The sequence below is a fragment of the Ranitomeya imitator genome, chromosome 2 (genome assembly GCF_032444005.1).
Source record: "Ranitomeya imitator isolate aRanImi1 chromosome 2, aRanImi1.pri, whole genome shotgun sequence".
NCBI lineage: Eukaryota > Metazoa > Chordata > Amphibia > Anura > Dendrobatidae > Ranitomeya > Ranitomeya imitator.
The window spans coordinates 366,018,790-366,032,450 of record NC_091283.1 but is presented as its reverse complement, the minus strand read 5'-3'; positions in this window follow the sequence as shown (position 1 = coordinate 366,032,450).

Sequence of the window (13,661 nt, the reverse complement as noted above, 5' to 3'; positions counted from 1 at the left end):
TGTTTATGGCTTTTACTGTGGTTCGCTGGAGTCTCAAAGCTTTAGAAATGGCTTTAGAACTTGTTCCAGACAGATAGCTCTCAATTACTTTGTTTATCATTCATTCCAGAATTTCTTTGTATTGCAGCATGATGTCTAGCTTTTGAAGAAATTTTGGTCTTCACTTTGTCAGCCAGGTCCCATTTAAAGGGAAGGTGCGGTGATTTTTGATAATTTTCGTTTTTACAATAAATTATCTAAAAAGATGTTTCACCTAAGCTTTATTCTGCTGTTTTTTTTTTTTTTTTTACTGTTTTAATGCAGCCACTGGGGTTACCATTTTACTCTTTCAGATCTGTAATGGCGGCTGCACGATGCTTTCCGTCCTCAAATACGACCAGGGCACAGTCGGCGCTGTCCGCTGTCTCCTATCTCTAACATTACAACCACTTCAACTGTGACCTGGGCACACCCCCCCCCCACCCCCTCCGGGCTGTCAAGGTCACAGCAGTGGGAGGAGATCGTGGCCATTTTGTTGTAGCCCACAGCGTATACTGTAAGTTTTATTTTCCCCTGTCATTGCACACACTACTCAGTGTGTGCGATGACAGGAGCTGCCGGTCAGAGCATTGTGGGGTCATGCTCTCAGATATCAGTGTGACCCCGCTGCTGTGACTGTCACCCGCGGTAATGCTACCTACCGCCGATACAGTAGGTCACAGCGCTGTGTAGTTATGCTGGCAGATGCCAGCGTGATCCCGCAGCTGACTGTGACCCACAGCGGTTACCTGCTGTAAAAATGCAGATGTGGGCCAATGAGACTACTGCTCCCATCAGGCTACGTTTGATGGGAAAGTAGTATCATCTGCCGGCGTCTGTGCTCACAGTTTAACCCCTTAACCCCCAACCGGGCCAATTTTTATAATTCTGACCACTGTCCCTTTGAGGTAATAACTCTGGAACGCTCCCATGGATCCCAGTGATTCTGACACTGTTTTCTCGTGACATATTTTACTTCACGATTGTGGTAAAAATTCATTTGATATAACTTGCGATTATTTGTGGAAAAAAAACAGAAATTTGGTGAAAATTTTGCAATTTTTCAAATTTGAATTTTCATGCCTTAAATCACAGAGATATGTCACACAAAATACTTAATAAGTAACATTTCCCACATGTCTACTTTACATCAGCACAATTTTGGAACCAAATTTTATTTGTTAGGAAGCTATAAGGGTTAAAAGTTGACCAGCGATTTCTCATTTTTACAACACCATTTTTTTTTTAGGGACCACATCACATTTGAAGTCACTTTGAGGGGGTCTGTATAATAGAAAATATAAAAAAGTGACATAATTCTAAAAAATGCACCCTCAAGGTGCTCACAATCACATTCAAGAAGTTTATTAACCTTTCAGGTGCTTCACAGGAATTTTTGGAATGTTTAAAAAAATTAACATTTAACTTTTTTTTCACACAAAATTTACTTCAGATCCAATTTGTTTTATGTTACCAAGGGTAACAGGAAGAATTGGACCCCAAAAGTTGTTGTACAATTTGTCCTGAGTACGCCGATACCTCATATGTGGGGGTAAACCACTGTTTGGGGACATGGCAGAGCTCGGAAGGGAAGGAGCGCCTTTTGACTTATCAATGCAAAATTGGCTGGAATTGAGATCGGACACCATGTCACGTTTGGAGAGCCACTGATGTGCCTAAACAGTGACAGCTGTCACACACTAAAAGACGCTTTTTATTGCAAAAAAATAGTTTTAGCATCACCACATTTTGAGAGCTATAATTTTTCCATATTTTGGCCCAGAGTCATGTGAGGTCTTGTTTTTTGCGGGACGAGTTGACGTTTTTATTGGTACCATTTTCGGGCACATGACATTTTTTGATCATTTTTTATCACGATTTTTGGGTGGGATGTTTATACCGTTCAAAAGAAAAAAATGTCCAGCTTCACCGAATCCGTGAAAAAAAGTTTTCTTCACAAACTTAAACATGGAGGATACAAACTTCAGCACAAACCATATGGGTAAGAATCTCAATGCGTTTCTGGAGACTAAGCTCCCTTAATCATGATGTTTATACCGTTCCCCGTGTGGTAAAATTGATAAAGCAGTTTTATTCTATGGAATAGTACCTTCGGATTCCACCTCTCGTGTCTCCTCTTTTCCTCATAGTTTGTAAGCTTGCGAGCAGGGCCCTCACTCCTCTTGGTATCTATTTTGAACTGTGGTTTCTGTTATGCTGTAATGTCTATTGTCTGTACAAGTCGCCTCTATAATTTGTAAAGCGCTGCGGAATATGTTGGCGCTATATAAAATTATTATTATTATTATTAGTAAGATTACAGCAATACCTCATTTATATCTTTTTTTAGGTTTTGGCGCTTTTATACAATAGAAACTTTTATATAAAAATTATTTTTGCATAGCTTTATTCTGAGGGCTATAACTTTTAATTTTTTCGCTGTATGGTGTCTTTTTTTGGGCGTTGATGGCGTTTTCAGTGGTACCATGTTTATTTATATCCGTCTTTTTGATTGCGTGTTATTCCATTTTTTTTGTTTGGCGGTATGATGATAAAGCCTTGTTTATTTTTTTACGGTATTCACTGAGGCAGTTAACTAGTGGCACAGTTTTATAGGTCGGGTCGTTACAGACGCGGTGATACTAAATATGTGTACTTTTATTATTTTATTTACATAAATGTATTTATTAGAACAATATTTGTTTTTTTTCGTTATTTAAGAATTAAAAAATATATATTTTTACACAGTATAAAACATTTTTTTTTAAACTTTTTTACATTGTCCCAGGGTGGGACATCACTGTTATAAAGTCACATTGTTGATCTGACACTTTGCACAGCACTGACAGATCAGCGATCTGACAGGCAGTGAAGGAGGCTTCTCAGGTCCTGCTCTCAGCTGGCACTGGCAAGCCATCTCCATGAAGGACCCGCAAGGACCCCACCGCCATCTTGGATCTGGGGGCCTGCAGGGAGGAGACCCTCGGAACAACGCAATCACATCGCGTTGATCTGAGGGTCTCAGGGAAGCATGCAGGGAGCTCCCGCATAGTCGCTTTTTGAGGGGTCCCCCATTTTAATAGCCAGTAAAGGCTAAATATACAGCTGTGAGCTAATATTAAACATCTGCCCCCAGCCGTTGGCTTTCCCTCTGCTGGTTATTAAAATTACGCCGGAGCCCACGCAATTTTTTTTTCTTTAAAATTAATAGTTGCTGTCTAGTTACAGCCTATGTACGTTTGTTCTGTTAATGCTATTGCATGGGCTGGTGACAATGCGTGTGTAGGTTTGTGTTTTTGTGTTAACTTAGTAAGCGTGAGTGCGAGAGTAAGAGCGTGAGCATAAGAGAGTGTAAGAGCATGCGTGTGAGCGTCAGCATATGAGTGTGAGCGTCGATGTGTGTGTGTCAGGCTGCCATCACACTAGCAGTATGTGGTCAGTATTTTACATCAGTATTTGTAAGCCAAAACCAGGAGTGGGTGATAAATGCATAAGTGGTGCATATGTTTCTATTATACTTTTCATCTAATTGTTCCACTCCGGGTTTTGGCTTACAAATACTGATGTAAAATACTGACCAAATACTGCTAGCGTGATGGCAGCCTCAGTGTGTGAGCGTGATACAGCAAGCAGCACCAACTAAAAGAGTCCGTGCTGCCTGCCATCTTCAGTGACAGTCTACTTGTCAGTATAACTTTGCAGTCACCAACAAAATGGCTCTGCACTGTGTTCTTACATGTAACCTAGTAACATAGTAACATAGTTAGTAAGGCCGAAAAAAGACATTTGTCCATCCAGTTCAGCCTATATTCCATCATAATAAATCCCCAGATTTACGTCCTTCTACAGAACCTAATAATTGTATGATACAATATTGTTCTGCTCCAGGAAGACATCCAGGCCTCTCTTGAACCCCTCGACTGAGTTCGCCATCACCACCTCCTCAGGCAAGCAATTCCAGATTCTCACTGCCCTAACAGTAAAGAATCCTCTTCTATGTTGGTGGAAAAACCTTCTCTCCTCCAGACGCAAAGAATGCCCCCTTGTGCCCGTCACCTTCCTTGGTATAAACAAATCCTCAGCGAGATATTTGTATTGTCCCCTTATATACTTTTACATGGTTATTAGATCGCCCCTCAGTCGTCTTTTTTCTAGACTAAATAATCCTAATTTTGCTAATTTATCTGGGTATTGTAGTTCTCCCATCCCCTTTATTAATTTTGTTGCCCTCCTTTGTACTCTCTCTAGTTCCATTATATCCTTCCTGAGCACCGGTGCCCAAAACTGAATGATGGACAGATGTCATCATCTCTTATCCCTTGGCAAACACCCAGAAGGGGAGGAGAGGAGTGACATCACACCCATGTCAGCAGATTCAGCCCATATTTACTGCAGTGCAGTAATGTGAGCTAGTTGAACACTAGGTTTTTGTGTCAAATTTCAGTAGCTGCTCCCTTAGTGTTCAAAAGTGGAAATACCAAACCTTTTAAAATTTATTTTTTCAATTGCTTGATGGCACCTTTCCTTTAACCCCTTTCTGACATTAGACGTACTATCCCGTCGAGGTGGGGTGGGCCCGTATGACCACCGACGGGATAGTACGTCATGTGCGATCGGCAGCGCTCACGGGAGGAGCGCGGCCGGGTGTCAGCTGCCTATCGCAGCTGACATCCGGCACTATGTGCCAGGAGCTGTCACGGACCGCCCCCGGCACATTAACCCCCGGCACACGGCGATCAAACATGATCGCGGTGTGACGGCGGTATAGGGAAGCATCGCGCAGGGAGGGGGCTCCCTGCGGGCTTCCCTGAGCCCCCCGCAGCAACGCGATGTGATCGCGTTGCTGCGAGGGTCTCCCTACCTCCCTCCCTGCTCCAGGCCCGGATCCAAGATGGCCGCGGCATCCGGGTCCTGCAGGGAGGGAGGTGGCTTCACAGCGCCTGCTCAGAGCAGGCACTGTGAAGCCTGCAGCACTGTGAGGCCGGCATCACACTAGCGAGTTTTCTGGACGTATGAGCGCGTAAAACACGCATTACACACGGTCCAATTATTCTCTATGCCCCTGCTCCTATCTGCCGTATTTTACTGATCCTTATTATACGGCTTTCTACGGCCGTAGAAAATCGCAGCATGCTGCATTTGTCACCGTATTGCGCAAAAAAATCGCCAATGAAAGTCTATGGAAGCCAGAAAAATACGGATTACACACGGACCAGCAGTGTGACTTGCGAGAAATACGCAGCGGTGTTAGAGAGAAAAGCCGGTAATTCAGTGCGGTGTACAGTAAAATCACACTGACAGCTTACATTAGAATAGGTAGAATAAATGTGTACACATAGAATAGGTATAGATATATATATGTCAGTGAGACACATATATGTATATTCATTATTATTTCATACAGCGCTAGATAGCTTTAAAGCCGGTAATTCAATTGCCGGCTTTTGCGATCTCCTTCCTAAACCCGACATGATATGAGACATGGTTTACATACAGTAAACCATCTCATATCCCCATTTTTTTTTGCATATTCCACACTACTAATGTTAGTAGTGTATATATGCAAAATTTGGCCGTTCTAGCTATTAAATTAAAGGGTTAAATGGCGGAAAAAATTGGCGTGGGCTCCCACACAGTCCGATCGGATAATGGTAAGTATAATATGCTAAAAAAGAATAAAATATTAATAAAAAAGCCACAGAATAAAAGAATAAAACTAAAAACTAAAACGGTGGTATTATAAAAAGGGGGCAAAGCTCAAATTTTCATTCAGCCCGTCGGGAGAATGAAAACCATCCCCAAGCACTTTAAAATTAAACACAATTGTGACGCCTCACTTCTGCGAGTAAAGGGCATTAATGGGATTAGACCAAATGAGAGAGGAGGTAAAATAAATACTATATTATCACAAATGGAGACAAAATGGATCTGGACACTGAATACTGTGTCTCCCGACGGGCTGACTGAAAATTTGAGCTTTGCCCCCTTTTTATAATACCACCGTTTTAGTTTTTAGTTTTATTCTTTTATTCTGTGGCTTTTTTATTAATATTTTATTCTTTTTTAGCATATTATACTTACCATTATCCGATCGGACTGTGTGGAGATGTTCCATCGGCCGCATGGAGTGAACAACTGTATATTTTGGTTCGGACGAAGCGAGATTGGTTGTGTAGTCTTCGAAGTCCCGGACTTGCTGCATTCCTAATGAAGAAAATGGATTATTATACGGACATTCCCTATTCTTTATTATTTCATATTTATTCATTATTATTATTTTTATTTTTTTATTTTTATTTATTTTTTTATTATTTTTTTGTTATTATTTTTGTATATTTTTGCATCATTTTTTTATATTTATTTGGTTTTTTCCTATTTTTCTTTGGTGTTATGTATATATTATTTAATGTATTGTACTTAATAGTACTTGATATAATGTTTTCTTTGGGGTCTAGATATGATGAGATGTTATTTATCATAGTATTTGATTGCTATAGTCTATCCTTATTGGTTTTCCTCCCCCTTTTTTCCTCTTTTTTCTTTATGTTATGGTCCAATTATGATGTATTATCATAATTGTCATTCCCATATATATATATTTTTTTGTTATTATCCACCTTAGATCTATATTCCTTTCCCCGCCCTATTTCGCTACATAGGGATTCCATTTTCTTCTATATAAACATTTTTTTGTTACCCGCTCCCTTGCGACACCCCGTGCCGTGCGCCTGCGTGGTCTGATGCTTGGAGCCCCGGCGTCCGCGTCATGGTGACTTAGCAACGCCAGGTACTCCGTTCCTGTGCGTGCTGTCACGTGACAACGACGCTGGGATTTCCGGGCCGCTCGGATGGCGCATGCGCCGTATATGCCGGGGTTACCGCAATGGACGCCGTTGGATATATAATGCCCCAGTAACACTCATATCGTCACCCCCTGACGAAGGACGAGCATCCGAAACGCGCGTCGGGGTGCGCGATAACGGGACCCTGTAACCTCTGGAACATAGGTATTTTTGTGGAGTCATATTATTTTCTGGGAACTTGTGGCTTGCACTTTATTTGCACATTGCACATTGCATTTTTGTGGTGCCGCCCACTTACTTTATCGTGTTACCTTATTGTGGTACACTCCATGCCCCGTTGATATCTTTATATATTTGTTTTAGCACTCTTTGCACTTTGATGCTATTAACCCCTTGTGGTTACACAGGTTTTGTGCCCTGAATAAGGTTTTTTGTTATTGTGACTTATCTAGCACTTTTTGCACTTTGTTGTTATCAAATATTTGCGGTTGCACACATATTTTGAGTGCATATACTGTTTTTTCCCTTTATATTTTTTTATACATTTTTATATACTTTTGACATTTTACTGCAGCGCACTTTACATCTTTTTTTATATTTCTTTTTTATTGTTTTCATAATTAAAAAAAAAATAAAAAATTTTTTTTGGCTGTAACCACATGTGACAAAATATATTTATATCCACTAATAATTTTCCAGAGGTCACTTATTAATATCCTATATATTTTAAAGAATTTTTACTGTCCTGTAATACTCGCGTACTATTATTTTTTTAACATTGTGCCGTTGCCACTATAATAAAGGCTTATATTTTCTAATAATTCTCTGTGTGGGTACACTTCTTTGGCTGTCCGTGTTTAAGTTGTGGTTGGTTCTTCTTTCTAGTGTTTGGTCACTACTTTCTGCACAGTGCACCATTAGGGTTTTATTAATATTTATTGGTATATATTATTATATAATTTATTGGATATTCTTGGTGCATTGTGTTGTATAACCATTCCCATGTAGCGGTGGGATATGGGGTAATGAAGGGTTAATGCCACCTTGCTATTGTAAGGTGACATTAAGCCAAATAGTAGTAAAGGGTTAAAAAAACACAAACACATTATTAAAAAGTATTTTAATGAAATAAAAACAAAGGTTGTTGTAATATTTTATTCTACGCTCAATCCATCTGAAGACCCTCGCTCTGTAACAAAGACTCGAGTTCATATGAGGACAACCAGCAGAGGGCGCCTCACCGCAAATGAAGGTAAATATAGGTCATTGACCTACTTTACCTTCATTCCCCGGGGTTTTGCAGCCACGAGCACCGCTGCATTAGCAGAGCTCCTGGCTGCAAAATATTTTAACCCCTTCAGATGGATTTACATCGTGGGACGTTACAGATCTTCGGAAGGTATGTATATTGTTGGTTTATTATTTTTTCTTTGTTACAGAGCGAGGGTCATGTCGGGTTTAGGAAGGAGATAGCTTTAAAGCCGATAATTCAATTGCCGGCTTTTGCTATCTCGCGCTGTATGAAATATTAATATATATACATATATGTGTCTACTGACATATAAATATATATATATATATATATATATATATGCTTTTATGGTTTTTTTTACACATGGATCCCTTGTATAGCCGTATGTCGGTTTTGCAAGCCTGCGAGAAAAACACGCAGTACGGATGCCATACGGATTACATACGGAGGATGCCATGCGCAAAATACGCTGACACACCCTGCCTACGGAGGAGCTACGGACCACTATTTTGGGGACTTTTCAGCATATTATATAATATAATATATATAACATATAATATACGGACCGTATTGTCTTACGCCGAGTGTGACGCCGGCCTAAGTCATATCGGTGATCTGACAGAGTGCTATGCAAACTGTCAGATCATCGATCTGTGATGTCCCCCCCTGGGACAAAGTAAAAAAGTAAAAAAAAAATTTTCCAAATGTGTAAAAAAAAAAAAAAAAAAAATTCCTAAATAATGAAAAAAAAAATATATATTATTCCCATAAATACATTTCTTTATCTAAATAATAAAAAAACAATAAAAATACACATATTTAGTATCACCGCGTCCGTAACGATCCGACCTATAAAACTGGCCCACTAGTTAACCCCTTCAGTAAACACCGTAAGAAAAAAAAAGAGGCAATAAACAACGCTTTATTATCATACCGCCGAACAAAAAGTGGAGTAACACGCGATCAAAAAGACGGATATAATTAACCATGGTACCGCTGAAAACGTCATCTTGTCCTGCAAAAAACGAGCCGCCATACAGCATCATCAGCAAAAAAATTAAAAAGTTATAGTCCTGAGAATAAAGCGATGCAAAAAGAATAATTTTTTCTATAAAATAGTTTTTATCGTATAAAAGCGACAAAACATAAAAAAATATGATATAAATGAGATATCGCTGTAATCGTACTGACCCGGAAAATAAAACTGCTTCATCAATTTTACCAAACGCGGAACGGTATAAACGCCTCCCCCAAAAGAAATTAATGAATAGCTGGTTTTTGGTCATTCTGCCTCACAAAAATCGGAATAAAAAGCGATCAAAAAATGTCACGTGCCCGAAAATGTTACCAATAAAAACGTCAACTCGTCCCGCAAAAAACAAGACCTCACATGACTCTGTGGACCCAAATATGGAAAAATTATAGCTCTCAAAATGTGGTAACACAAAAAATATTTTTTGCAATAAAAAGCGTCTTTCAGTGTGTGACGGCTGCCAATCATAAAAATCCGCTAAAAAACCCGCTATAAAAGTAAATCAAACCCCCCTTCATCACCCCTTTAGTTAGGAAAAAATTAAAAAAATGTATTTATTTCCATTTTCCCATTAGGGTTAGGGCTAGGGTTAGGGTTGGGGATAGGGTTAAGGCTACAGTTAGGGTTGGGGCTAAAGTTACGGTTAGGGTTTAGATTACATTTACGGTTGGGAATAGGGTTGGGATTAGGGTTAGGGGTGTGTCAGGGTTAGACGTGTGGTTAGGGTTACTGTTGGGATTAGGGTTAGGGGTGTGTTTGGATTAGGGTTTCAGTTATAATTTGGGGGGTTTCCACTGTTTAGGCACATCAGGGGCTCTCCAAACGCGACATGGCGTCCGATCTCAATTCCAGCCAATTCTACGTTGAAAAAGTAAAACAGTGCTCCTTCCCTTCAGAGCTCTCCCGTGTGCCCAAACAGGGGTTTACCCCAACATATGGGGTATCAGCGTACTCAGGACACATTGGACAACAACTTTTGGGGTCCAATTTCTCCTGTTACCCTTGGGAAAATACAAAACTGGGGGCTAAAAAATAATTTTTTGGGGAGAGTTTTTTTTTAATTTTCACGGCTCTGCGTTATAAACTGTAGTGAAACACTTGGGGGTTCAAAGCTCTCACAACACATCTAGATGAGTTCCTTAGGGGGTCTAATTTCCAAAATGGTGTCACTTGTGGGAGGTTTCTACTGTTTAGGTACATTAGGGGCTCTGCAAACGCAATGTGACGCCTGCAGACCATTCCATCTAAGTCTGCATTCCAAATGGCGCTCCTTCCCTTCCGAGCCCTCCCATGTGCCCAAACGGTGGTTCCCCCCACATATGGGGTATCAACATACTCAGGACAAATTGGACAACAACTTTTGGGGTCGAATTTCTCCTGTTACCCTCGGGAAAATACAAAACTGGGGGCTAAAAAATAATTTATGTGGGAAAAAATTTTTTTTTTATTTTTACGGCTCTCCATTATAAACTTCTGTGAAGCCCTTGGTGGGTCAAAGCGCTAAGAACACATCTAGATAAGTTCCTTAGGGGGTCTACTTTCCAAAATGGTGTCACTTGTGGGGGGTTTCAATGTTTAGGCACATCAGTGGCTCTCCAAATGCAACATGGCGTCCCATCTCAATTCCTGTCAATTTTGCATTGAAAAGTCAAATGGCACTCCTTCCCTTCCGAGCTCTCCCATGCGCCCAAACAGTGGTTTACCCCACATTTGGTGTATCGGTGTACTCAGGACAAATTGTACAACAACTTTTGGGGTCCATTTTCTCCTGTTACCCTTGGTAAAATAAAACAAATTGGAGCTGAAGTAAATTTTTTGTGAAAAAAAGTTAAATGTTCATTTTTATTTAAACATTTTAAAAATTCCTGTGAAGCACCAGAAGGGTTAATAAACTTCTTGAATATGGTTTTGAGCACCTTGAGGGGTGCAGTTTTTAGAATGGTGTCACACTTGGGTATTTTCTATCATATAGATCCCTCAAAATGACTTCAAATGAGATGTGGTCCCTAAAAAAAAATGGTGTTGTAAAAATGAGAAATTGCTGGTCAGCTTTTAACCCTTATAACTCCCTAACAAAAAAAAATTTTGGTTCCAAAATTGTGCTGATGTAAAGTAGACATGTGGGAAATGTTACTTATTAAGTATTTTGTGTGACATATCTCTGTGATTTAATTGCATAAAAATTCAAAGTTGGAAAAATTGCGAAATTTTCAAAATTGTCGCCAAATTTCCATTTTTTTCACAAATAAACACAGGTACTATCAAAGAAATGTTACCACTATCATGAAGTACAATATGTCATGAGAAAACAATGTCAGAATCACTGGGATCCGTTGAAGCGTTCCAGAGTTATAACCTCATAAAGGGACAGTGGTCAGAATTGTAAAAATTGGCCCGGTCATTAACGTGCAAACCACGCTTGGGGGTAAAGGGGTTAAGCGATTTCTTGATTGAGAACTGGTGTGGCAGTAATCAGGCCTGGGTGTGGTTAGGGAAATTGAACTCTGCTTCCCGAAGACGTTATAAACCACAGTTAATATATATTTTAAGATTGAGGGTTGGGCAATCCCTTTTTCGCACAGGGCCCTGTAGGTTTGGATTTCTTTTTCCCTCAATAATAAAAACCTTCATTTAGAAACTGCATTTTGTGTTTACTTGCTTTATAATTGGCTATTTAAATTTGGTGATCTGAAGCATTCAAGTGTGACAAACATGCAAAAGAATAAAAATCTTGAAGGGGGCAAACACCGTTTCACACAACTGTATTAGGCCGGCGTCACACTAGAGAGTTTTACGGACATATGAGAGGCGCAAAAACAACGCATTGCACACGGACCAATGATTCTCTATGGAGCAGCTCCTATCTGGCGTATATTTCACAGTCATATTTTATGGGCATAGAAAATCTCAGCATGCATCGTTTGTCAGCGTACTGAGCAAAAAATTTGCTAATGAAAGTCTATGGGGGCGAGAAAAATACTGATTGCACACGGAACATCAGTGTGACTTGCGAAAAATACGCAAGAGTTTTGCAGGTGACAGGAAATGTGACAAGCCCTCAGTCAGGAAGCTTAGGCATGCTAATTAGCTGAAAAAGCCTAACCAGCATGGCATCCATGGTCCAAGAGAGGCCAGAAATCTGGGACCAACGGGATGCCAATTACTCAAACCGGCCCAAAAAGAGGCTGCTTGGAGGAGCATTTGTGGGATCCTTTTCCCTGATTACGAGCAGCGGCCACGTGAGGGCCAGAGGCAACTATGTAAGTACACTCATGTTTCTCAATTAATCTTGTAAACTGCAGTAATTACAATATATTCACACTATTATTATTTTAAGTATTCTTATTATTTATGTATATAGCACCATTAATTTCATGGTGCTGGACATGAGAGGGGTTACGTACAGAGTTATAGATGTCACTTACAGTAAGCAAATTTACAATGACAGACTGGTACAGAGGGGAGAGGACCCTGTCCTTGTGTACTTGCATTCTATGGGGTTCCCCTTATATCGTATTGTGCTATTTGTGTTTTTAATGTTATTACTGAAGATATTTAGTAAGAAATGCAGCTTACTAGGGCACATTAAAATATGTTGAATCACTGACACCTTGTCTTACCACTGTGCACAACGGCATTATACTTTATTTTCTTCTCTGTCATTGAAGTGGAAGATGTTATGAGATGATGGCGCAGCATAAGGGACCAATACAGGAGGGAAAGGCAGCAACGGGCCAGGAGTGGGTCAGCAGCGCCTTCCAAAAAAAGGAAATACATCTATTTTGATCTCTCCTTTTTGGATCTGAGACCGTAAGTGCAAACCTCACAACACATTACACATATGTTTGCAATGGTCATATATTAAATTTTATTATAACATTCTCATACTTTCCTAACAGAACACAGTCCAACCTCCCTGAGAGGGAGACCGGTGTAACAGGCCAGATTAAACCCCCCCCCCCCCCCCCGCCCAGAATATACCCGGGGTTAAAGTGGCCTAGGCCAGATTATACCCCGGGTATATTCTGGCGTAGCCCAAACTATACCCCGGGGTACAAATTGGACTAGTCCAGATTGTACCCCTCCAGGTCAGAATATACCCCGGCTCCTGTAGATCAGATTTTTCAGCCTTTTGAGAACCATTCAGTGATATAATCAATAACGGAGCCCCAGACAGCACACAGGGCCCCAGGCAGAGTACAGGGCCCCAGGGAGCGCTTAGGGCCCCAGGCAGTGCACGGGGCCCCAGGCAGCGCACAGGGGCCCCAAATAGCGCATGGTGCCCCAGGCAGTGCACAGGACCCCAGGCAGCCTACAGGGGCCCCAGGCAGCCCACAGGGCTCCAGGCAGCGCACAGGGGCCTCAGACAGCACACGGGGCCCCTGGCAGAACACGGGGCCCCTGGCAGAACACAGGGCCCCAGGCAACGCACAGGGGCCCCAGGCAGCGCACAGGGCCCCAGGCAGCACACAAAGGCCCCAGGCAGAGCACAGGGGCCACAGAAAGAGCACAGGGCCCCAGGCAGCGCACAGGAGCCCAGGCAGCCCACAGGGAC